The following is a 23,045-nucleotide window of genomic DNA, read 5'->3' as shown; positions in this document are numbered from 1 at the left end:
ATTATTTACAAAAGAAAGGGGTGACTTTGTAGGGGTGCGAAGGCTATGTACTTATTGGTGTTTTCGTAGGCGATGAAAAGTTTGTGAGAAGTTGTTCATGTAACTTAACCGGGAATAAATTCAGCTATAGCATGTTTAAGGACAGGATGTAGTATTATCATAATGTTTCCTTCCACATTTACTTATTGAACTATTTACATTTAAAGCTTTTATTTGAGTAATATTTACAATCCATTCACACACTCATACGTACATTCTTTACGAACCATAAACACAACTAAAACTTTACCCGCAATAACCATACGGTAATGTCCTATAGTCCGTTTCACTGTTATCGTTAAGTCGACGTCTTTTGTTCCCAACTTTTTGATGAGTCTTTGTCTCAGGTCTGGACACAATGATAAACCCTTTTTTACGGGCAATCCTTCCAGGGATGTTTAACACTTTCTTTTCAATTTTTCCGCGAACTAATTTATAAAAATGATCGAAATTTATTTCCTGTAATGCGCGATAGTCTAAAGTGATTCCCCGTATTTTATATACATACTCTACTTTACCCGTCCCAATTTCTTTCATACGGTAGCTATAATTTTTTGGTCCCAAACCTATAAACGCGTTAATTTCCCACCCTTCCGGAACTTCGTCTGTTAGCTCTCCCAGGTAGGATCCCAACGCAAGCTTAGGTTTTTCATTGCGCCGCTGAATAAACATAATACTGTCAGTGTCACAGTATAATGTGTCTTTTGGTCCCACAGTTGTCAACAAATCGTAAAGCTTTAGCCGCGCCCATGATGTAATGAACGCAGCAAGTACAACGTTTGAAAACTTTAACGGTTTATTTTCGTTTTCAACGTTTTTATATGTGACAACAGCATGTTTTTCCCCAATGACTAGAACGCTTTGTACTTCGTACTGCGGTGCCCATAGATAGCCGTAAAGCTTTTCCGGCGTGTCAACAACCACTGATTGTGACAAATCCGTTCTTTGTCCCCATTTGCCGTAGAGCGAATTGAGGAATAGCTTGGCTATGTACCTCAAGCCAGGGTTCAATTCAATATTATCCTCCATTAACTCTATGCCTTCGTGGGCATAATAATCTGCTATGTATTTTTGTTTGTCTCCTTTGCTTTTGCACCAAGCAGGAAAACCAGAGGCTTCCTGCTTTAATTTCAGGAAGGAATTCACATAGTCATGGAAAAGACTATGCGAATTTCCCTCCTTAGAACCGAGTAGTTCGAATTCCCAAATTTCATTAATATGCAGAATTTTATATCCGTTTTGTAGTGCTTTATGCAGCTCAGGGGTACAATACGTGTCTGTTAAGGCACGTTCGGCATCACTATGTCTGCAATTGTTGACATTACTTTCTTCCATACACGTGCGACATAAGCCAAACATAAGTCTACCGTTACACGTATACGGCAACACCGGAAAAAAGAGATCTTTGGGGGGCAAAATGGTGCATTTAACCAGCCCATGAATACTTTCCACTTCTGGAAAGTCCGGCCCCTTATGTATTTTAGGCTTCCCTACAGGCATCGGCTTACGAGCCATCACATATGGATATAACGATGTTACATCCAAATACTGAATTGTTTCGTCACTGCTACATTCGTACAATGCATTAAAGCATTCGGTACGACCACCATGAAAACCTTCTTTAGGTGCAAGATGATTGACAAGGTCCTTACACTGAGTTTTGATAAACTCTTGTAATTTTTTGTCGTTTTTCACCATGCTGTCCCATTCACATTCCCATATCTCAACAACATTGAGATTTAATTTTTTTAGGAATGCGGTTTTCGTGATCGTATTTTCATACCGTTCCTGCATTGATGTAGCATGACTAGAGGAACTGTCAAGAGGCTGATCCCGAAGCGTTGTATAACACTTCGGGCACCCGTGGAAGTAACACCCGTTAAATTCGTATGCAGTTTTTGTCAGGTTATCAAACCCATCGACCTTATATTTACCAAAAGATCGTTCCAAGCCATTCCCAGAATGTTGAATTCTTTTTCCTTCGGTACGTTCCAAATATCGTAACCAATACATTGCTTTTAAGCTCTGCTGGTTACGATGATCGAACCCGAGAGGAGGAATAACTGGAATCGTTTCTTCAGGTAAGTATGTAGACCGATACGTTAGTATAGCCAAACTTGCAATAGTGGACGATGAAATAAAACATTGAATACCGTGAGTTTTTTCCTCGATCAAGTTTGAAAACTTGATGACCGCTTCAGCGAGGATTTTAACATCGTTGCGGCAGTACATTACCATCTCCTTGTGCAGATCATACTGCTCACCACTCAAAGCACGTTCTTGGTGCCAGGTGATTAATTGCTGTCGATCGGAAGAACTCATACTGTCAGGATCAAAAAACTTAACATCAGGAATCTTACCTACATAATTTTGATTTTCGAATGTATTAAACAAATATGGGAAATATCCCTTTCGTAAATTACCGCGCAAGCCTAAAGTTTTGGGTAATTTTGACAGCTTAATACCCATATAGAGGTAAGTATCCCGGAAAATAATTTTATTACCAAGCCGCATTTCAATAATTTTTTGACCCTGCATAATAAGTGTGGGAGATAAGCAATGTTTTTCTATTAAATTCCTACAACTGAACTGGACATCGTAATTAGAACCATTGTGCGAAAGCACAATGATTTTTTGAAACTTTGGACGAGGTATTAATACGAAATTAATGAACTCATCGATCGTTGAAAAGTCAAACTCACGTTTTCCCTGTTCATTTCCACAAACAAAGCATGGATCATCCAGCTCTGTGTCCTTGCAAGAATGACATATATTCCTGCAAACCACATAGTTAACGCAGTGTTCTTGTTCCTCACATTCATTTTTACGAAGTAACATCGTTTCCACATCAAATACGACGTATAGGAATCTATCAATATGTGAATGACTGGACTTCTGAACATAACAAATATGGTCAGCGTCTACATGCTTGTCACAAGACTTACACAAACGCTCACCACATTGATGCTCAGATTTCCTACGACGTAAATTGTACATTTTAGCACATTCGGTACAAAACCGCTTTGTTTCACATATACTCTTGCCACGTCCAATTACACGCTTATGATTCGTAAAGCATTCAGCCGAAGGAAACAATCTATGACAATCATTACATTCCCGCTTAATATTATCAGCACATACCTCGTGGTATACTTCACATGCATTGCACTTAGCACCACACTTATGGTATTGTGCATGATTATATCCCTGTAAACAATGCTTACAATATCCTCTCATACCCAACAGAGACGTAATGCATGTAATTAATTCATAATGACCTTTTTCGTAATGGATAAGGATTTGTTTTTCTGCTTTTACTCCCGGATAAATTACATTGTACTCCCGGTTCATGGCGTTCCTTTCATATATTACGATTTGGTAGTTGGGTGCCAGGTATTGTTGAAATTTTTTTACATCATCAATAGTACAGCCATTTTGATGTTTAATGGTAACATCAGCATTATCACACAAATCCTTGGCTTGCTTGAGTAGACGTTCAGGGTGATTTTTTAATTCATATACCTGCTGACGATTATGTTCGGCCTTTGCCATCCCAAGGATAATACTCTTGGGAAGGCAGTATATGTCTTTGTTTAACGGGATGGTACTTTGTTCATGATGTGTAGTAAGATCAACGTACTTACTAGTGCCACGTGTTTTACCTCTTCCCTTGCGAGGATTTACAGTGTGTATCCTAAAGATTACTGAATCCCCGAAAAGAAAGTGCTCGTTACTATTAAGTACGTTCTCTACTGATCTAAAAAAGGCCTCCGGGTTCAATTCCTTCTTAGGACGCCACGTCATGTATACTGGCTTGTTTATCGTCGAGGCAGAGCTCTCGATAACCATACCAACATACATGTTATCGTCAACGTCGTTTAACGCATGCTGCTGTACATACTCAAAGAGTTTCTCCAAATAAACAACCGGGTCTTCGATTCCTATGTTACGCATGCGTTTTATAGTAATTTCCTTTCCCCGCAAGCCAAAGTATGGATAATGTTTAGTTTTACTACCAATGATGGAAAAATTATCATTTGTTCCAGCACCATACATTTGATTTTCTGGTGCAGAACTAGGACCTGGCAAATTTACAGGTACACCCATGAACTCGACAGAGTCATCTGCAGTTAAGCCAGAAGTCTTCCCTGCAGATACCAACTCTCTAAATTTTTCACGCGCCAATACCCGGATGTTATCTTGACAAAAGAAGCCCGTACGATATAAATCAATAATATCCTTCGCGGACTTACATTTTGCTAAAATAACAACCGGGTCATGCCCAAAATGCGCCAATAATGCACGTAATAAACGCGCGTATTGCTCGTTATACACACGCACCCCTAATGCATGACATTGCGTCACTACCTCCCACGTAAAGAAAACTTCTCCGCCATCATCATATCCACGTGATTCCAACATCTGCAACATGACTTTAATAGTGTTGATTCCCTCGTATGCCATTGTTGAATCTAATTTAAACAAACAATTAATTAGATATTTCACCTTATTATTATACACTAATTTATATAGCACAAATATTTTAATTTACTTTTACGTGTGCGGCAACTTCCTAAAAGACTATGTTTACACCTCGAAGTACAAAAACAAACTGAACTATGTTTTCACGTATAAACACTATTCCTTTGATCACGACCACTTCCAAAAAATCTTAGAATCAACGTAGTGATGTTACCTCCACGAGTAGAACTGCTTTCTGTAGAATGATCAATTAATGATTTTGACCTTATATACACGCAAATAATGTAAATTCCACACGTTTATAATTTACTATGTATTTTCTCAAAGATACTGTTTAAATTTATCAGCTAACAACACTTTCCGATAACAACACGGAGAGACGTTTGTACTGTACAAATTCTTCTGCTATACTGATCGCCGCGCGCTTTTTTCAGCTCTTATATAGACGCAGATATGAAAATTCCCAGAATTCTGTGCGAAGTTCTCCGAAGGTAACTATAACTTTATGATATAATCCACTATGTGTTTACCGAAATATGGATAAATGTTTATTCTACAATAGTTTAGGACCAGCAAATTTAATTATAGTTTCCGATAACAATGTCCCGAAAAGTACAAGTAGAAACGTCTTTACTCTAGCAGTACTTCTTCTATACTGATCCGCCGCGGCTTGCTGCGCTCTATTTATACTTTCGGAAATGTAATCTCGTACCCAGATGCATTAAACAAAGAAAATCTTAAACCCATGAAAATATGTTCTATACTACTCTTTTTACAACATGTATAAGTCATGTGACATTTTCCAAGTTTTTTAATCTTAGACGACTATTTAATTTTCACGGACATTAATATTTTCATATTTGAAAGAGAACACCTATGATGCAAACATTTTAAAGAATAAAAAAAATCATTTCAAAATAATATTAGCAATACGAACAACATAATAGTAGTAAACGCAATTTAAATGCATAGTAAACAACAAAAAATTAATAAAAATAAAAAATGTTAGAAAAAAACGGTTTAGATCAGTTTCTGAGTCACAACAGCAAAACTATATTTAATTCACCAAAATATTAAAAAAGTAATAGTATCAAATTTTAAAGATAATGCAGTTTTATTCAAAATAACATTCAAATATGTAATTGTTATAAATTATAGTTAAAAATTACGTATGGTTAGAATGAAAGCTCTATTAGTTACAAATCATAGGTAAACATCAATCAGAAGAGAAAATTTATTAAATAGAAATAGCAAGAATGAAAATAATTAAATCAGGTTAGGAAAAAAGCACAATTATTTAAAAATCAAATACTAAATTTAAAAGACGCATAGTTAGAAAAGCATATTAAATTAACAAACAAAAAAAGTTAAAATAATTAATTTGATAAATGTTCTACAGTATTCAATGAAATGCATCAACAAAGAAAACTAATATAATCAATAAATATTATTGTGACTATTCAATTTGTAAATTTTGTATTATTGTAACTATTTTTATAATGCACTACTAATGAAAGTTCACTTAATTTTATTTTATACTTTAACTGTAAACGTTAATGTCTATTTTTTTAAGTGACATTAAATTCTTACAATGCAATTCTTTATATGTTTACATGAAACTCTTTGATTGTAAAATAAATACAAAGTGAAATGTAAAATTGAAAATGCAGTGTAAATTTAAAAATGTAAAAGTAAAATGTAAATTAAAAATGCAATTTTCACATGAAACTCTTTGATTGTAAAATAAAAAAATGCAAAAGTGTAAATTTAAAATTGTAAAAGTAAAATGTAAATTAAAAAATGTAAAAGTAAAATGTAAAGATGTAAACTAAAAAATGTAAAAGTAAAATGTAAAAATGTAAATTAAAAAATGTAAAAGTAAAATGTAAATTAAAAAATGCAAAGTGTAAATTAAAAAATGTAATTTTTTACATGAAAATTTTATTGTAAAATGTAATTCATTATATGTTTACATGAAACTCTTTAGTTGCAAAATAAAAATGTTAATGCAAAATGTAATTTTAAAAAATTAAATGTTTCAAACGAAAATATAAGTTTGGATATAATTTGAATTGCGCACATGTAAAGTTAGTTTAGTTAAAATTGTTTGTCAGTATGTCTTTCATTATGTAAAATTTAATATTGTAGTTTCATTAAGTTAAAATTTTAATTATTTAATGTTCATATACTCTTTGAACTAAAAATTTTAAAGTTTGCAACACTTACCACCGCTGGTTAGATGTCAACAGATCTAACAGGACACGATGTATTAATTTTCGGTGCACTTGTGTGCCGCTGTCAACACTGAAACCATAAAAACATTTATTAGTATACAATTTCAGTTCTATATTTATCATTTTGTTACAAAATTAATGCACAGTAAGCTATTTAGTAATAATTTTTTTATCAACTTTCAGTTTAACAATGAGCTTTTTTTTTATTAATTTGGAACTCACATAATGTTCTCTGAGTTTTCTTTAATGAAAACGAACCAATAAATAATTAACATCAAACTAAAATAATAAGTTGCTCCGACTAAAAAGAATACAAATAATTAGTACACTCACATATTGTTCAAACATCCTTAGTATGCTCACACGAAGTGTTCGAGTAATTTATTACGAAATAAATAAATAAAGAGCTTGCACACCAAATGAGTTTGTGTAACAAACTAGAGAATAAAAAAGATACAATCCAACAAATTATTTGTAGGTTCACACTGTAAGTGTTCTGAGCTTCTAATAAAATGATCAAAGTTGCGGAACAAATTAAAGATTATTTCAAGAAACATATGTAATGGAATTAGTATTGGTTGCATACTTACAGGATATTTGCAGGTTTTTTTAATTCCAATTTCTTCAAAGGTCCAAAAGAGAGAAGTCCAATTGATCTGCTGGAGTATCCTAAAACAAAAAAGACAATCTTTTACTACTTGAAACAAAGTTTCTTAAGAGTTTGTAAAACAAACGAACGAATAACACCGTAGGTGTTCTACAGAGTATACTTTAGCATACGATTTATTTACAGTTTCGCAGCGTAGCTGCTCTGAGCTTGTGTACCAAGCGATCCGTAAAATAAGAAATTATTTACAAGTTCCAAGCGTAGGTGGTTTGAGCTTGCTTAGCAAGGGAACTATTAAAAATTAGAAGAGTTTAAAATAAGATACAATTTATTTACAGCGTAGCTGCTCTTACAACTTTCTAATTTTAAAAACGAGCTTAGTATTTTCGAAACAAATAATTAACACGGAACTTCTAATGAAGTGATTGAACAAAAAAAGCAAATGAACCAATAAAATAAAATAACACGAACGAATAAAATAATCACACTGTAAGTGTTCTAAGCTTGCTTAGCAATTGCTTGAATTAAAGTTAACAACGATTTATCAAAATAAGTTGCTATAAAATGATCTAATAAATAAGCAGAGCTAATAAAGCAAAATTTTTAATATGAGCACTAATACAATTTGCTCAGAGTAATTTATTAGGAGAATATCTTTTATTCTCTCACATATTGTTCGACGAATAAAATAATTGCAGTTCTAAAAGTAATATTGTAAATAATATGAATTATTTATTACATTGCAACAAGGTTGCTCTATTTAAGTAATTTATGACAAATTGGTAAAAAAATACCTTTTGTACTACCTCTGATACTTCTGGTAGTACGTTCTTGAATAGACCACACCAATGGATAACCTAAGACATAACATAATTTGTATTAGATTCGTATACATTATTTATATATATTTACTTTAGAATATCTTATATGCATACACTATATAGTATAGAATACCTTATATGAATATAGCATCTACTATAAATTCTTATATGTATATATATTTACTTTAGAATATCTTATATGCATACACTATATAATATAAATTACCTTATATGAATATAGTATCTACTATAAATTCTTATATGTATATATATATTTACTATAAAATCTTATATGTATACACTATATATATATCTACCATAAATTCTTATATGGTTACACTATATAGCATAGATTAACTTATATGAATATAATATCTATTATAGATTCTTATATGTATATAATATGTACTATAAAGTCTTATATGTATACACTATGTATATATCTAGTATACATTCTTATATGGTTACACTATATAGTATATATTACCTTATATGAATATAGTATCTACTAAAATTCAAAAGACCCATCTTAAGATAATTCTCGTGTTACGTATATTAAATCTATTAACAGAAATTTTTCAAGTAGCAAGCTAAAGTATGGACAAGTAGCGATAAGTCTAGTAGAAGCCATAGGTAAATATCCAAGACTAGTATGGGAGAGGTCTAATATAATATGTGTTGTTTCTTAGAAGCATGTTGAATAATATATGTACAACCAAACAGAAACACGAAGTCTTAGTACAAAGGCATAGGACTATATCCAAAAAGCCAAAGAAAAGCAAAACAAAAGAGACTCCAACTACCAGGAGACAGAAATACAGAGTATGGTTAAGTTAGCTTAGCTGTTCTTAGGAGCATGCGATTCGTAAAAATAAGTTGCTCCGCCTAATTTATTACGAGAGTATAATTAATTGGTAAGTTCACACTGTAAGTGATCTGAGCTTGCTTAGCAAGCAATCAAATTAACGTTAACAAAGAGTTTGCACGGCAAAGGAACGAATAAATAATTAATATTTCGGAATTAATTCCTCTGAGCTTCTAATAAAGCGATAAGGCGAAATATAATCCAATTAAAGTTACAAAATAAAAAGCAAAAGGTAATTAGAGAACATACATAGCACACAAAACAAATAAACAGGGAGCTATAAAAATAGGAAAGGTATTTGTGTATGACATAGCTAGAGAGCAATAAAGAAAAAAATACAGACGAAAATAGGTACCGAGGAAATACTACAAGCGACGAAAAAGTAGAGAAAAAATACTACAAGCGACGAAAAAGGTACAAGAGCAAAAACCAAAAGATAAAGAAAGGAAACACAAATCATGGTTAGGTTAGGTTTAGAAGTTAATCAAATAGAGGAAAAGCAAAGAAAAGAAATACTACCATCCAGAAAAAAGAAAAAACCAAAAGATAAATACAAAGTAAACTTTGGTTAGGTTAGGTTTAGAAGGTAATAAACCAAATAAATAAATAAAGGAAAACAAAAGACAAATAGTCTAATTGTCAAAGAGAATACAGTTATGTAAATGGCAGTAGGTGGAAAGAGAAAGAAACAAAGTAGGCAGAGAGACAGAGGAAAAACAGGGAGAGAGAAAAGGTATAGTTATGTAGATGGGAGTAAGTAAAAGAAAGAAAAAACAAAATAGGCGGAGAGACAGAGGAAAAACAGGGAGAGAGAAAAGGTATAGTTATGTAGATGGGAGTAAGTAAAAGAAAGAAAAAAACAAAGTAGGCGGAAAGACAGAGGAAAAACAGGAAGGGAGAGGGAGAGAAAGAGAGAAAGAAGGTTAGTTATGCAAATGGGAATAGGTGAAAAGAGAGAAACAAAGTAGGCGGAGAGACAGAGGAAAAACAGGGAGAGAGAGAGAAGGTATAGTTATGTAGATGGGAGTAGGTGAAAAGAAAGAAAAAAACAAAGTAGGCGGAAAACAGGAAGAGAGAGAGACAGAAGGTATAGTTATGTAGATGGTAGTAGGTGGAAAGAAAGAGAGAAAAACAAAGTAGGCAGAGAGACAGAGGAAAAACAGGGAGAAAGAGAAGGTATAATTATGTAGATGGGAGTAGGCGAAAAGAAAGAAAAAAACAAAGTAGGCGGAAAACAGGAAGAGAGAGAGACAGATGGTATAGTTATGTAGATGGTAGTAGGTGGAAAGAGAGAGAGAAAAAAGCATATTTAGGTAGATGGCAGTAGGTGGAGAGAAAAACAAAGTAGGCGGAAAGACAGGAAAAACAAGGGGGAGAAAAGGGCGACAGAGTAGGGGAAAGACAGCGAAAAGAAATAGTTGTGTGAATGGTACTAGGTAAAACGAAATGCTAGTTGTTTCATATTCTATCTGGTATTAAAAATGTAAGATAAAACCAAAACCAATAACAGTTCAAGGAATACTAATAAAAAACTGTCTGAAACAAATAATAAGGAAACCATGATAAAAGAAATATTGAAGCTTAATGTGTATAAAAGGGTACGGGTTAACTGAAGCTAAGCTATACAAGGTTAGGAAAAAAAGCATCAAAATGTTAAAACTTGTGCATCGTGGTATGAGGATTAAATCAAACTTATTTTATTCTGTACTTTAAGTCTAAAACATGTATTTTGTTTCTGTTAATTTCATTTAGTATTTTTATAATTCACTCACTCACTTAGTTACTTACACACATTTATTTACTCACTCAGTCACTCACTCACTTACTCACTCACACATACTCACTCAGTTACTCATGGGCGCAGTGGCTCAGTGGTAGAGCGTTCACCTCTGGTGCATGGAGTCCTTGGCTCGATACCAGCTCGCACCAATTATTTCAACATTTTCATGACAAACATTCACTTTGGATTTATTTTTTTTATAAATTGTGGTGGACAAGCACAGTGTGCGTGGGTTTTCTCCCACTTTCTATATACTTTTAAGAGCTCCCATATTTAGTTCAAACATCTTAGATTGTTCAGAGTTTGTAAAAACAAACGAACGAATAAAATAATCACCGTCTCCTTTAGCCTAACCGGTATAAACGTGGGACTTCATTTTTCATTCACTCACTCAGTTACACACACACACACACACACACAGTCACACACTTACTCATTCATTCACTCACTCACTCAGTCAGTTACACACACACTCACACACACACACACACACACACATTTTTTTAACATCGAGCTTAGTATTTTCGAAATTATTTGTAGGTTCACAGGGTAGCTGTTCTTAGGAGCATACGATTCAACTAAAGTTAACACGGAACTTTTAATAAAGTGATGAAACTAAAATAAACATAAGTTATTCCAACTATTTTATTAGGAAAGTATAAAAGTAAGAATTGCCCCTTAGTTCCTTGATGGTATGCATTCCAACAATACAACAGTGTCGCACCTTATTGCCTAACCTCCTAGGATAAATCCGTCCTGATATTCTTCACAAATATTCTTATAGGGCACCCTCCCACGTACTGTGTAGTATCCATGTAACTGTACTCGCTTAACTAATTTTACAACAAACCAGTAAACCGCCCCACCACTCTTTCTTTCTTATCTTGCACCGCGGAATTATTTGTAGGTTTACACTCTATTTTAACACGAAGCTTTTAATAAATTAAAATATTCTCCCATCTTTTTAACAGGTAGCTTCTAATCAATTATATATGCTCACATACTGTTCGTATTGGGTCATGCAAACGGGTCATATTTTAACAAGGAGCTTTTTAACTTCCCACACCTTGTTCGAGTTGAGGTATTAAGAAATACGAAACAATAAAAATGTGTTCACATATACTGTTCGAACACCTTATATATATGTAAGGGATTAAAAGAAAGGATTCAATAAATAATTTAGAACTTTTCATAGAAAAGAAGAATATGAAAATAAACGTAGCACGTAAAATTGGTTAGTCCATGATTGAACCGGGATCACAAGTGCATGAGGCAAACGTCTTACTTACTACACCAAAATATGCAAATGTCACTTTGGAGGGAAGCGTGGTGAGTCAAATGTGTTCCGCCTAATTGTATCAACGTATGCAAGTTCTACATTTATTTTAAATACGATAGTAAATTACTTTTTTTCTTATCTACTCTCAAAATTTTGACAAATATAACTATAGGGTCCAAAACGTGCAATGTGAATGTTTATAACCTACAATCCTGCTCTCATAACCACAGTGATCATTTAGTATAATATTCCATTCTCAATTAAGTTTATAAATGCTGCAAACTTTCTTCCAAAATTACTTGTGATTTATTTCTGTCATTAAATTTATCGTGTCTTCCGTGAAAAAAAAAAACTTTTTCAAACTCCACTTTCTTTAAATTATTTATAGGTTCACAAGCTATGCTTATTCCAAGCTTCTATAAAAAGCGTAGCAATTAAAATTGGACAACAAACAATTTATTTTTCAAGTTCACAATTTTTAAAATATTTTCGAAACAAGTTTCTCTTTATGAGATTTCATAGAAATCGATCCATAAAATAAGTTGCTCCGAGTAATTTATTAAGAGAATACAAATAAGAACAACTTTTCATAGAAAAGGAAAATATAATATAATCAAACAAAAGTAAAAAACAAATAAAATTCTTACCACAGCCTGACCGAGGATCGAACGCGCGACCTTTAGTGCATGAGTCCGGCGCTTTACTTACTAGGCCACAGAACACCGCGATCTCAACCTAACGCTTTTCCAGCTAGCACGTGTTTGTATCCAAGTTCAGCATTTCAGTATACTAGGCAAATTATATTTTTTTTGCTTTCAACGTGGTAGTACATTTAATTTTTATGACAAACAAAAAATAATTTTACCGTTCTGACTAATTTTTACAATGTATAGAAGAAATATTAACTGTGTTTGCTCCTAGTTTTATTTATTTGTACAAAATGTCTACTAACATGCAATGGCAAAATATATTTTGTTCATTCAAAATGGTTTGCATTATGGTCAAATAATTATAAGTAAAACTATAATTTGTACAAGTACCTGTAATAAATCAAAATTTGTTCAACTAATTCATTACAAGGAAGTTAAAATCTTGGCAATGAAATCTCATCTTCAAAACAAATATCTCAACGAACATTCAAAACCTAAATTCCGTAAAATTGATTAGGACTATTACAAGAAACGTATTAAATACTAAAATAACGTGCGGTTTTACCAAGGAAAGTTCAAATTTATACTTTAGGGCAGGGCAAAGCGTTTACCGTTGGTGCTGCCCTACAATTGCATTCCAATATATCCAATACACAAGCTATCCTAACCATTAGGACGATTTCAAATCTAACTGACTCCTAAATCAATTCAAATTGTTCTTACTGACAAAAGTGCTGTAACAAATAAACATTAATCCTATACAAAACCCTGTAGGTTTTGTTTTCAAAGCAATAATTTAAGTCTTAGTTCATCTTATTATTCATTATATTATGCGTGTTTTTACCACATTCTTTATAACTTAATGCCAAATATTCTACGGGTTCCCCAGGTTATAAAATAATTACTAGTTTCTTTAAGAAGCTATGCTTCTCCATAAATTCTCCCACCCACATTTTCATTTCATCAAACTTCCTATAAAATTGATTCTGTAAATAATTAGTATGCTTTGAAATGAACTAAAACACAAAAAGGTATAAATTAATTAGCTAGTAAGAAGTTCTCTACTAATGCAAGTTATTAAACTTAAAATAGGCTAAAATCTTATCTCTATTGCACAGTTTTTCGCAAGCAAAAGCAATATTCAACAATCCGTGTTCACGGCATATTTTTATTAAACTTTAAAATTAATCCTGTTCCCTTAAAGAAACTGTCTACATGTCGGATTCAATATACAGTAATTTTCTGAAACTAGCAAAACTCCATAAAAATTGAAATGTCCTAAAACAAATCTACGCCTACCATCACTTAAAACTCAAATTTAAATTGTTCTTAAAATCTGTCATAGGCGATAAACGCCGGAACAAGTTATAGCTACCAAAAAAAATCCCTAGAAACCTATTTCTTGCTAAAGTAATTAATTTAATTAGCCATCGCTCTGTTCGCAATATTACAATAAAACGTATTAATTTAAACGTAATCCTACCACAATGTAAAATCCTTTATGGTTTCTCCAAATTAAAAAAACTTTACGGAGGTCTTGTAACTGTTTTCTACACTTAGTTCTTACTTTAGTTCATAGGTGGCAGTAAACGCGTTGTTCACGACCCATGCTTTGTCTAACTGCTCTAACTATGTAAGTCAAAATAATGCCCCAAAAATATATTACTGCTTTGTTTCATAGCCACAAAATTAATACTAATAAACATACGCTATTTCAACTAGGTATATGAAATCATGTGGCCTATAATTTCTGTATAAATCCTAATGTACTACAATAATTTAATAGATTCACATTTTAAATAAGCTAGCATCACAAAATCTAATTTTCTCTAATTCTGCCTTCCCAAGCTATCCGTATTAAATTAATCTACAGTAAAACATTGTTCATTCTCATCAACCAAATTCGTTTTAATTAAGACTAGTAGTTCAATTCGTATTGTAAGCAACTCAATAATAAGCTTTGTTACTCAAGAAAACATTAAAATATGTAATAGTATTTCATAAAACTGCCCAAAACGTAAATATATTTCCCCCTCTGCCTAAAATACGTACACGTCACCTATAAGCTACGTGTTCAATTTCCGGATGAAAAGTGTATAACCCTAGCCACAGTTTTCCACGTTTTTTTAACAAACAAATGTCAAAGTTCAGGCCACTTTCTTCCAATTTAAAAAAAGCCTAAAATCTAAATGCATATCCATTAAGCTGCCATTAAAATTTTCTTATTAGTTAAAGCTCTTCCGTGGGTAGACGGTGGTGTAAAAAACCCGATCAATTCCTCCAGTTTATGTGGCCTACATTAATCTATAAGTTCATGTCTCAAATAGCCTTGGTGAAAAAAAGTTCTAAATTTACAATCAATTACATTATAGGCCTCTAGTTCCATTCCCAACGCAAACTTCTATGTTTCCACATTTAATGTTAAGCAAAAATATCACGAGCCTCAATGTTAAGCAGTACATTAAACTAAAATTCAACTCAACTCTGTCTAAAATAATAACATCCGATTCTGTCTATTAAACACAATACATTCAATAATATTTATGAATGCAGATCTAGATTCAAACAAAAAAATAATATACGCGTGTATATTATTAGTACTCAAATTTACTCCAAACAAAACGCATAATTTCAATAATGCATCTAAAATTGTTTAAATATATTTTCAAATGTAAAATAAAATCAAATTAAACTTACCAATACAATTATAAATCAGCGTACAAATATTAACAAGATGCACTATTCACACTACACAATAGCAAAATCAGCAGTTAAAAATCTTCTGATGTTTCCTCTCCAAAATCTTCATTCAAAAGAGGGCAGAATATCGTTGTACTAAAAGTTTATGCCCTCCCTCAAAGAGGGGGGGAGAAGATGATGCACTCATGTTTCCTCATTGTCACATGTGCAAACGTTGCCAAAATGAATTATTTTAGTGACCTCTATCTTCTTACTCATCCTAAGTAGGCTACGGTCTTCACTCATCAAAACCAAACAATTAAATGACAAATTGGCAACACCGATGAGGTCATTCAGTTGTTTTCCGTATGCAATGGGAAATTTCCTCCGTGTCTGAGGGAGTAAAGTATAATTTACATAAAAAGATAAACGTGGTCTAGCGTTGGTTTTACTTCCTTTAACTCGTGACTCATAATCTAAATGATTTCATCTGCTGTCCGTGAAGTCACCGAGTGCTTTTTGTCTTGAAACACTGGTTTCAATAAATAAAACAATAGTTTCTTCTTTAATAGGGCAAGTTTATAATTCAATTTTCATTATTATAATAATTCAATCACTAAAATATATTTAATCTGTTTCAGTAAAATGTACACCTTGTGGAAACATATGTGGTTCTCTGTAAATCACAGTGTTAAAATATTCTCAGTAGTTCTCCATTAGCAAGCAATTAGCGTACACCTCTTTGGCGTGAGTGATTCAGGTTCAATTCTCAATGCGGGTCCTATGGTTCGGGCCTACATTAAGCTGTAGGTTTATGTCTCAAATAGCCTTGGTGTTAAAAGAAGCGCTAAATTCACAATCATATACATCTTTAATGTGAAAACCCTAATTTGATTCCGTGCGGGAGCTCATATTGTATGTCAATCAGTAGGTCCACGTCTTATATAGCATTGGTGGTAAACTCAAAACCAATTCAAACTTAATCGTTAGCCTACGTCTCAAAGTTCCCATTAACAGGTTTATGTCTCAAATAGCCTTGGTGTTAAAAGAAGCGCTAAATTCACAATCATATACATCTTTAATGTGAAAACCCTAATTTGATTCCGTGCGGGAGCTCATATTGTATGTCAATCAGTAGGTCCACGTCTTATATAGCATTGGTGGTAAACTCAAAACCAATTCAAACTTAATCGTTAGCCTACGTCTCAAAGTTCCCATTAACAGGTTTATGTCTCAAATAGCCTTGGTGTTAAAAGAAGCGCTAAATTCACAATCATATACATCTTTAATGTGAAAACCCTAATTCGATTCCCTGCGGGAGCTCATATTGTATGTTAATCACTAGGTCCGCGTCTCATATAGCATTGGTGGTAAACTCAAAACCAATTCAAACTTAATTGTTAGCCCACGACTCAAAGTTCCCATTAACAGGTTTATGTCTTATATAGCCTCTTTGTTTAAACTCAAATAAGCACAGCTCAAGTCCAATCCACGGGGCTCATTTATTTAAAAGTAATGTTCAATTTTCAAAATGGACATCTGCTCAAATATTTTATAGTAGAACGTATAATTTAATCGCTAGGGAAATTACTCGCTAACGTTCTTGCCTTAAATGCAAGGGGTCCCGGGTTGAATTCATGATGGGGCAGTCGGTCAAATGTAAAACATTTTTATGTCCTAAATAAAATTTTCTTGGTCCAGACAAATCTCTGTATAGTATCTATGCCCCTTCCCATAATAGTGTGCTTGCCCTGGTCCATAAAGCCAAATTTAACTAGTAATATCATAAAACATAACAATACTAAATGCCATATGCCTTCCGCAATATTAGTATTGTACCTTAAATATTATTCATTAATACGTAATCAATTTAAAATACGTCCAGTGTCTTATAATCTAAAATAATTATTAGTTACACCTATCCGTGTGCATTTCTAGACGTAATACACAAATCATATGAAAGTTTATAAATTTCAACTTAGCTGTCTCTAAATAAGAATGTATGATCTCTTCAATTTTTAACAAAGGGATATCAATCAATAATACAAGTGTATTTCTGTAGTTCATAACATCAAATCATATATGGCCATTAAAATTAAATTTCGTTTATTCAAACTTAACAAATGATCACGTAGATTAAGCTGTTACCGCTAGATGGATCTATGATAGTAAAGCATTTTCAAACATAACAAATAGATAGCGTTACAGGTCTTTTTCATTACTGCCAAAGAAACAGTTGTATTCGTCAGCTACACGGTAGCTAAACGGTAAGATGCTGGATCAGTAATGCAAGGGTTGTGAGTTCAAAACGCGTCCATGGCAACGAATATTATTTTTATATAATTTAATGCTATAATCGTTACTAATAATAATAATAATAATAAGTCAATGTAAATCAATACATAGTTCCAAATAGCATACGTGCGTTACGTATAGTCCTTAAAGCTAACCAAAGCGGAAAAAATACCATAATTGTCCATTGCTGAGCAAATGTCAGGTAACAGGTATACAAAGTGAATGGGTGGAAAAATAAAAAAAAACTCGCACCATGGTCAAACAGTAATGGCGGCAGCAAAAAAAGCTAACGTTCGGTACATCGTAAGTGGTGTGCGGCAAATATACAAACCAAATGGGCGGAAACTTGCACCACGGTCAAACAATAATGGCGCTATCAAAGCTATCGTTCAATGCAGCGCAAATGTCGGGCGGGCGGCAAATATACAAAGCGGGCGGCGCGACAATAATGGCGCCAGCGCAAAGGTCACACATACGTGATAAATTAAATAAAAAACAATCAGTGCTTCTGAGCACTGTTAAAAAATAAATAAAACTTCCTATTGCTTAATAAAAAATAAACAGGACTTTCTGTTGACTGGTAAAAAATAAACAGGGCTTTCTGTTCACTGATAAAAAATAAATAGGTGTTCCTGTGGACTGATAAAAAAACAAATAGGAGTTTTTTATGGACTGGAAAAAATAAACAGGGCTTTCTGTGGACTAATAAAAAACGAATAGGGGTTTTTGTACAGTAATAAAAAATGAATTGTGTTTATTTAATAAAAATCAGGTGAATTATAGGTAAATTATGTCATTATCGGGTCACAAACAGGTAAAAAGTCCCTCTAACCATATAAAAAGTATTGTAAGCCCGTATATACCTGTCCCAAGGATTAAAAAACTTCTCCAGACATACTGGCACCTCCTGACAATGTGTCACAATGCTACTCACTTCTCATCACCCGTAATAATTCGATGCAGAAACCCCTTTCTGCTCTGTCGTTGAAGCAGCAATTCGCAAATGGTTTTTCGTCTTTCAACGTCTCTGTCTTTCAATTCATGTGGAACCCAATGTGACATCTTTTGAATCATTCCCATGGCTTTCAAGCGTTTGGAGACTGTTGTTTGATCAACGCCTAATGCTGCTGCAAGTTGTTCCTGCGTTTGACACGAATCCTGCTCGAGCAATGCTGTCAATTCTTCGTCTTGAAATTTTTTTGGCTGTCCAGCTCGCTCTTGGTCTGCCAAGCCGAAATCACCACTTCTAAACCGTGCAAACCACTTCTGACACGTTCGCTCAGCTAGAGCATGGTCACCATACACTTCCACCAAAATACGATGACTTTCAGTCGCACTTTTCTGCATGTTAAAGTAATGCAGCAGGACACCCCGCAAAAACACTTTATCAGGCACAAATTGCGCCATGTTCACTTACCTACAAACTGGTGTTGTTGACGCTTTAATCCACTGCCCTATACTACGAACGATACGCGATGACAGGGGTTTGCAACACATGTGTGGATACACGGAACTGTGGGTTGCTCCGTTCGTTGCGCCATCTCTTGTCCACCCGCACGAATTAATTCCTAGACCAAATACAAAACTGTATATGTACACCCCTAAACTCCTATATTATACTGCAAAATTAATATTCCTTACTGAGCTCCTTCGTGGCTAAGCGGTTAGCGTACACGCCTTTGACGTGGGAGACCCGGGCTCGATTCCCCGGAGGGAGCTCACGTGGTGCGAACTCCACGTTGATAATTAAGTCCACGTCTCACATAACTTCGCTGCTAAACAGAATGTTAAACTGAAAAAAATCAAATCAAAATATTCCTTATTATTAGAAAGAACAAAATACATTTTAGGAACTGTCGATTTTTGTGCAATTAAAGAATAACTTGTGAAGGACTTCTTTTCTTCCGAAATGTTATCTCAATTAGTAGCTGACTAACATATCGAGCCCTTGCAAGAAGAAATTAAAGTACGCTCTAATTGTGGCGCTCCAATAGGTTAATTTTTGGTCCATTTTTAGTAGCAGTTCAAACGCAATTCTTGTAGCTTTCTTAATTCCACGGGAAGACAACCAATAAGTACTCATGGAACGACAAATATTTTATGGCACCATTTTTATTCTATGAACCAATAATACATACAAAACTTTATATTTCCAAATGAAACTATATACATTAATGGGTAATTTCGAAAAGGTGGGGGGGGGGCAACTGCCCCCCTTTGTCCCCCTAATCGCCGCCCATGTCTGTGGGTATATCATATCTGGGATAAAACCCTAATAGTAACCCATATTTCACTTTCTAGCAATAGACTTTGTCTCAAATAGCCTCAGTACTGCCTATACAATTAAACTCGATTAAATTAACTCCAGTACTATATAGTAGTTTATTTCCTTCCTTTGAATCAGAATTGATCAATACCTCCTAACGGATAACACAACACATAGCAGCACGAAAGTATTAAATCGGACCGAAATTGAAATTTTACAGTACCTCATTTATTGTCGAATACATTCTGCTTTGACTGTCATTTTAAAAACAGAATATAACATTCATGATCTTAACAAATAGGGTAAATTATTACTACAATATACTTTGTTTCTAATTGATCAAATGCTTTATTAGCGTTTCATATATACGTATTTAATTTACACTTTATAACACGGACTTACTGAACCTTGTGGTGGGAGCTAAGACACTCACCTTTGTTATGTGTGGTCTTGGGTTGAATCACCAAACAAGTTAGATTCAAAGTCCGATATTTCGCATAGTTCGCGTCTCAATTTAAGTACATTCTGTTTCTTATACGAGATCGTAAGGTCGTAATGCATTACTATGCATATATCCAGAGCCGTAACTAGGCAGGAGCAACTGGGACAGTGTCCCGGGGTCCTCACCCATAAGGGCGTCGAAAAACCCAGTCAGGCTTACAAAATTTCTACTCTGAGAAATAAGGAAAGGATAATACGTAAGAAATTGAAGAATTTAGTGCTATAATTTAAATAAATTGTCATGAACACTGCAGATCTATCTCTTTGTACGCTAGGGAAAATGTCGCCTCTCGGTGGCGACAAAATCAGCTTTGTGGGTCCATAGAGTTATTGTTACTCATCTAAGTAGGACAAAACAATAATTTGTTTCCTTTTGGAAATATCTAGTTTTACTCTTCGTACTACTCTTCCCAGTAGCTTATGTGAAGTATAAAAAGTTTTAAAAATTATTTATTTATTTTTATTTTATTTTATTTATTTTTGCTCTGATTAACCATAGAATTTCAATGATGTCACGCAGAGACGTAAGCAGACTGCAGCACGTTTGACTACAGCAGAGCCGTAAGCAGCATACTTAACTACAATTCGCGTGGTCCCAAGTTCGATTCCCGGTGTGGGTACAGTTGAACGACCAAAGTGGTTCCACTATAATCAGTAGCTCCACATCTCCTTTAGCCGCCCTAGCATAACTGTGGGACGTTAAACTAAAACAAGTTAACCCAAAAATTAACACAATGCGTATTACTAACTGTAAGTCTTTGAATAAGTGCATATACACTGAAGAAAAAACCCGTCCAGATTTTAGGAGAAAACGAGGACAATATGCTTTTTGTTGGGAATGACAAGACAGTGGTGTCAATCTTAATACTGGGTGAAACGCCCTCATTTCTATGGCGACATAGTAAGTGAGAGCGATGCTTACTGTTCTCACAGGAGTAATTGGTGCTCTCACTTACTGACGTACGTAGCCACATGAAATAAGGGTGTTGCACCCAGTATTACAAATGACGCCTGTATATATATAAAACAACATCGACGATTGGGAGGTGATTCCTAACACCAAGATAAGACAAAATGCTTCCTTTCGGAGTTACACGCTGCCAAAAACATGAAAAAAAAAAAATGAATTTTAATGTTCCACAGCTCCAGTGGTGGAGCCAAGGGAAGGTCAGGGAGGCCAGGCCCCCTTGCTCAAAATCTTGCCCCCCTAGTGCCCCCCACACAGTGATATAGCTATAGGTTTACAAACGCTAAGTGAGTCGTAGCCGCAAGTGAAACTACTACCAAATCATCTCTCCACAGCAGAGTTACCAACTGCAGAATACCGTATGTTGCAATAGTCTGCGTTCCGAAATGAAATGAAATCAAGATTTACGTCCCACATTATGCCAACTAGGCTAATGGTGACGGTGACGACGAGAGATGAATGAAATGGTGGAATGAAGAAACTGAGAGGAAACGGGAGAACCCCAAGAAAACCCACGCACGTGGTGTTTGTCCACCACAAAGTTCACTTGACGCGAGCTGTGATCGGACCAAAGGTGGACGCTCTACCACTGAACCACTGCTCTGCGTTTCGAGTAAAATAGCTCTACTAGTTTATGTTCGTAGTAAGCAAGATCTAATTCACTGAAATCTGTAGGATGCATGCATTGATCTCACCACCTGAACTATCTTTTAACCCTTATATCTTATTGACGTAGTTATCTCCTTTGTTTTCGACAAAGAGCCAGAAAGAAAAGCAAAATCAGTCGGCATTCTCATTCGCTTTAATGCTGAAATTTATACTAAAATATGAGACACTTACTTACAAATAGCATACACTTTAGTAAAACATTACACTTGAATTGGACGAAAGAAGTGTTCGTACATTACCTATTACAATACGTACAGTAAGTGGTTAATTCTCATTGACTATGGCGACATAGAACAAATGCATAGTAATCATTAAATAATTTGGTACTACTACTACTACTACTACTTTTACTACTACTACTACTACTACTTATTATTATTATTATTATTATTATTATTATTATTATTATTATTATTATTATTATTATTATTATTATTATTACAGTTTATCTACATAATAATATAAATAACTACTTATATTATTATGCGGTATTAAAACAAATCTGGAACTTGTGATATTTATTCACTTCCATCATTCCATCAGGCAAACTGGTCTGATGTGTGCAAGAAGGAATGTTTTCGAGCTGGTAAAATTTGAGATGACTACTGCCTATAACCTTGAGCTTCGCCTTATATCCAATTCTATTATAGCAGTCAACCTCCGCCGTCACGTCTAAGTGGAGTAGTCGCCTAACCCTTGCTCATGTTCGGCAGCAATCACGAGCACTAGGTTTACTCACAAAGGATGTCGCGGCATGTTCTGCGAACAGCTTGTTGTTTACAGTTTCCATTCAACTTTCAGAAGTAATGTTCCTCTGTATAAATATGATAAGCAGACTTGTTTCCTAGTTCGCTTTGATTTTCTTAACGACTACTAAAAAAGAAGTAGTTATCATATTTCTGTTTTTAAAA

General features: G+C 34.1%; 1 protein-coding gene and 1 long non-coding RNA gene across 2 annotated transcripts in view; one reads left to right on the top strand and one right to left on the bottom strand.

The window, feature by feature from the left end:
• LOC145666471 (vascular endothelial growth factor receptor 1-like) overlaps positions 1-23,045 on the top strand; it is a 223,894-nt gene that overhangs the window by 107,616 nt on the left and 93,233 nt on the right. The window lies entirely within an intron of this gene.
• LOC145666470 (uncharacterized) lies at positions 4,349-15,608 on the bottom strand. The gene is made up of 5 exons (XR_014127755.1): positions 15,455-15,608; positions 8,157-8,219; positions 7,346-7,424; positions 6,748-6,825; positions 4,349-4,511 (listed from the first exon to the last, which is right to left on the bottom strand). It is a non-coding gene; the product is annotated as an uncharacterized LOC145666470 (long non-coding RNA).

Source organism: Thermobia domestica, chromosome 12 (genome assembly GCF_964235325.1).
Source record: "Thermobia domestica chromosome 12, izTheDome1.hap1.1, whole genome shotgun sequence".
Lineage (NCBI taxonomy): Eukaryota > Metazoa > Arthropoda > Insecta > Zygentoma > Lepismatidae > Thermobia > Thermobia domestica.
Note: the sequence above shows the minus strand (reverse complement) of the source record. Positions and strands in the feature narration are given on the sequence as shown.